Source organism: Zea mays, chromosome 1 (assembly GCF_902167145.1).
Source record: "Zea mays cultivar B73 chromosome 1, Zm-B73-REFERENCE-NAM-5.0, whole genome shotgun sequence".
Classification (NCBI taxonomy): domain Eukaryota; kingdom Viridiplantae; phylum Streptophyta; class Magnoliopsida; order Poales; family Poaceae; genus Zea; species Zea mays.
The window spans coordinates 62,621,964-62,627,065 of NC_050096.1; positions in this window are offsets into that span (position 1 = coordinate 62,621,964).

Here is a 5,102-nt window from a genome sequence, read left to right on the forward strand (position 1 = left end):
TCTATAAAATTCGTTGGGGCAAAAACCATCCAAAATCAACATAAACACATAATCGGTTGAGTCGTTGTAATAGTAGGAATCCGTCACTTTCTAAATCCTGAGCCCTATGAACAACTTTATCTCCCTCCATACGTAATCGTAATGATACTCAGATTCTCCGCACAGCCAAATTCTTTCCACAGCCAGATTTTCAGAAAAGCTGGTCAAAGAAAAGCTGAACCAAACAGGCCCTACGCTTGTTTGGAGAGACCGTATTTTCCTAGTTCTAACAATACTGTGAATAATATTGTGGTATTTGCTAATACCATGCTTTTAAAAGCCTTAAGGGCCTGTTTGGAAATGCAGTTTTGAAATGCTGTAGTTTTGAGATATTATAGTTTACAACTATACATGACAAAAATACTACGATATTACTTTACCACAGTAAACCCATAGTATTCCTCAAAACCGAGATATGTTTGGTTCCGTTAGAAAAACAAGGTATACGTAGAGAGAAGAGAAGAAAACTGAGGTCCTGAGTGGAGTTTCGAAAACTCCAAAAATACCACGGTTTCAGGTAAATCATGGTATTTAAAACTGTGTTTTGCCTGTACAAATCAAACACCTTTTATGTTTCAATACTATAGTATCATCAAATACCATAGTATTGTTTCAAAACTGCAAAAATACTACGCTTCCAAACAGGACCTAAGGTGTTTTGATAGACTATTTAAAACCATAATATATAAAACCTTGGTTTTGGCAATACCTAGGACATGAAAAACTTTAGTCCATACCGAAGTATGAGGCGTATTGGAAGCCAAATATTTCAAAAACCATGGTTTTACAATACCGTAGTTTTAAAATGTCGTGACACAACTATAGTATTTTTGTACATCACTCCAAGCAATATTTGTTTGGAGACAAAATATGTCAACCATAGTATTTAGTGTACATGTTACAAAAGCTAGTTATAAACAAAAACTTTAAGTTGAAGTGGAGTTACCAAAGTAACTTATAAACCAAGATATTTAAAACAGATTTTTTACAAGGTAGCGAGACACCTTTTACCAAAATATAGCATACTGTTTTTCAATACCATAGTTTTATCTCAAAACTCTAAAAAATATTTTGCTTGCAAACACCCTCCAGCTACCACGCGCTTCTTTCTTTTTAGCCCATGTAAACTATTGTGACTTATTTGACTTGTATGCAACGACGATCCTCAGGGTGGAGCAGAGGGGCCGGCGCCCCGAGCCTGAGCCCCCAAATCTATAGGGTCCCAATCCTATATATAAATTCAATAGCTAGACTATTAATATATGACACAATAGTTTAGTAGCGAAGTAACACAGAATTTACAGCTACGACATGTTTAAAAACCAATCATATCTAAACATGTTAAAAGAAACTTTTAAGATAATATATCTAACCAATCATATCTAAACATGTTAAAAGAAACTTAAGATAATACTGTAATATGTATCATGTATCGTTTTATTTACTTGTTGCTTGATATGAATTTTTGACGCTGCTTGTATGACGCTTCTTGTATGATCGCTGCTTGTATGATCGCTAGTTAACGTCTTTTGAATGGAACTGATGATAGAATAAAAACCATGGCACCAAACACGTATTCGATTGGCTGCTGTAAAAAAAGCATGCTTATGTCATTCAAGTTATTAGAGTATGGTATTGGTATTGAAAACTGTGATTTTAAAAACTGCGCTCCCAAAAAATGAACAAACCATCTATAAACCTGCCGTATGATACCGTCCAGTGGGTATCCTGCGACTTTGCTACACGGTCGCAAATTCCATACAAACGCATCTAAAGAATAGTTCTACAAATCCACACAAAAAAGAACTGCACTTCTCGTGTATTGAGGAGTACAGGGTAATTTTTCAAGAGTAGAAATGGGCATTAAATTAAGGGGATCCCTCCTCCGGCATATTCAACCTCCTGAAATAAGACCAAAAAAAGAAAGAAAGAAACCAGTTTAGGCAACCATGCAGCCTAACAAAATGTTTCATTGGCAATACAAGTATACAACTATACTGGCAAAGTTTCATACTATGATCAGAAATAACACATAGTCCTGGCAAAGTTTCATTTTAGTTGTGCAAAAAAAAAAACCCCACCTCACAATGTTTTTTTTAAAAATCTCTGGGATTTGGACAATTAGATGATTTTCTGGCAGTTCATAGGTAGGTAGTGCCGAAGGTCCATGATGGCACAGATCGATGAGACTTCCATCTGACATCAAAAGCAGTGCAAGCAACTAATAACGACTAGTACCAGCTTAGAGCCTTAGAGCACACTAAATAACAGCTGTCAATATGTAGACAAATAATACAGAGTACACACAGTTACTTACAGTGCACAGCTAACAATTACTAAAGTGAACAATAATTTGAAACTATCATCCAAAGCCTAAAGATGATTGAACAATGTCAAAACTAAACACTGAAGTCAGGAAATTTAGCTGTGTCAAGCTATCAAAAGCATACCCGAGCAGGAGTCAGTCCATCGTGCTGGGGTGGCGGCCCAAACACGACACTAGACTCGTGTCGTGCCGGCAATGACACTATATAAATCATGCTCGTGTCATGCTGAAGCACTACGAGTTGTGTCGTGCTTAGCGCTGGCCCATTTAGCATGACCCACTTGGCCATCTATAGTTGTAGTACACAATGTTAGGAGATATTTGTAATTTATAATCTATAATCTGTATAACAATATATAATGCACCGTTTAAACTTTGCAAAACTCACTCAATTAAATCACCCCACACTCAAATCATCTACTAAATCCACCAAACAAATTGCACATAGACTTAACACCATCAAAACCAATGGTTTAAATCGTTGGATAACCCTCTGTTCCTAACTCAATCCATGGACAATATTATTTGGATCATCAATCACCCCTTCCGCTCCCTCCTCTCTCGCGATCTTGTCGTCCCCTCTCCCTCACTGGTGTCGTCGTTGCCGCTATCGTCGACCCCTCCCCTCCGCGGGATCGTAGCGTTAGCACGGATTCTCATTGCCTAATATAGCTCTTTTGACTGATCGACCAACTCAGAACTCTGCGCTATTTGTTGCCTTATGTCTTTGACTCTTTGTAGCGGTGTAGAAAGGACAACAATGGGTCGGATAAGGCCGCGATATTTAGATACATCCATCAATAAAATATGTGGTGTAATATCATATCCTCGCTCTCACCCTTATGCTATCTTCGGAAGAAGCTGCATGCGAATGCACATTTGAACGGTTGTGGTACGAATGAGAGGGCTCTTATAGCAGAGCACACATGCGGGCGTGTGTAAGTGCAATTAACTTCTTGAGGGTTTTGGTGATAGAATGATAAAACAAATAAAAATTCTAATAAGCGTACTTAAAGTGTGTACTCCGTCATCGCAAGATCCAAAGAAGTACAAGAGATCACATCAAATAAAAATGAAGCATGTGATACAACGGAATCACACAGGTCTTCAATAACGATTCATTAAAATCTCATGGTTCTAGGCAATCAAGACATCATATTTTATATTTCTTTTGAGTTTTAGGAATCGCTGTAATACTTAGAGGAATCCAAAAAGAGGTAACGATGTTTGCAATTAGCTCAAAATTTCTATTTCAAATCCTATTTTTCAGACTAGGTCTTTGGAGTGAGAAGTGCACAATTCAACCTCCCTAGGTTCTCTAGACCGAGATGCTCTATGGTGCAAAGTGGTTGAACCGGTCCCCATGGGCGATTCAACCAGTTTTGGCTAAGAACCTCTTTGGTAAAAAGCGGTCGAATTGGCCCCCAGGGGTGGTTCAACCAGTTTTGGCCATGAACCTCTCTGGTAAAAAGTGAGATTCAACCGGTTTTGACCAGGAACCTCTGAAAGTCGCCTAGAGGGGGGGGGTGAATAGGGCGAAACTGAAATTCTCAAAAATGATCACAACTACAAGTCGGGTTAGCATTAGAAATATAATAGACTCCACGAGAGAGGGTGCAAAACAAATCGCAAGCGAATAATCAAGTGAGACACACGGATTTGTTTTACCGAGGTTCGGTTCTCTCAAACCTACTCCCCGTTGAGGAGGCCACAAAGGCCGGGTCTCTTTCAACCCTTACCCTCTCTCAAACGGTCCCTCGGACCGAGTGAGCTTTCTTTTCTCAATCACTTGGAACACAAAGTTCCTACAAGGACCACCACAAGATTGGTGTCTCTTGCCTCAATTACAAGTGAGTTTTGATCGCAAGAAAGATTGAAAGAAAGCACGATTGCAAAAGCCAAGCGATAAGAGCGACAAATAACACACGGATCACTTTCTCTCTCAAGCCACTAATCACTAATGATCTCATTTTCTCAATTGTGAAACTTGGAGAGAAGGAGGCTTTGAATGTGTCTTGGAATGGATTGCTAGCTCTTGTATTGAATGTTGAAGGTTGGAATGCTTGGATGTTGGAATGGAGGTGGTTGGGGTTGTACTTATAGCCACCAACCACTTCCTAGCCGTTACTCCATTCTGCTGAGCGCGGACGGTCCGCCCGCCAGGTCCGGACGGTCCGCCCCTGTAGATCAACGGCTGAAAATGCAACGGTCAGCAGTAACGGCTATATCAACGGCTATATTGCATTTAATGCGTCGTCAGATGTCAGACAGACCCAGTCGCGGACGGTCCGGTCGTGCACCCCGGACGGTCCGCGAGCCCGCTATAATTCATTCTTTCGAACCCGTCACCTTCGGGTTTTTCGGAACCTTGCCTACCGGACGGTCCGCGCCTGAGGTCGGACGGTCCGAGCGAGGTCTCAGACGGTCCGCGCTTATCCTCCGGACGGTCCATAGTGCAGACTCGGATTTTTGCATTGGTTCTGTCCGAGGGTCATCCTTGTGTCGCGGACGGTCCGCTGCAAGGGCCCGGACGGTCCGCGCTTGGCCTGTTTTTCCAAAAAGCTTCTCCTGTCCGGAATAATCTACGGTATTCCGGACAGTCGATTTAGTATAGTTGTAGATGAACCTTTGACACCTGTAGAACATATAATCTAGAGCAAACTAGTTAGTCCAATTATTTGTGTTGGGCAATTCAACCACCAAAATCAATTAGGAAGTAGGTGTAAGCCTAATTCCC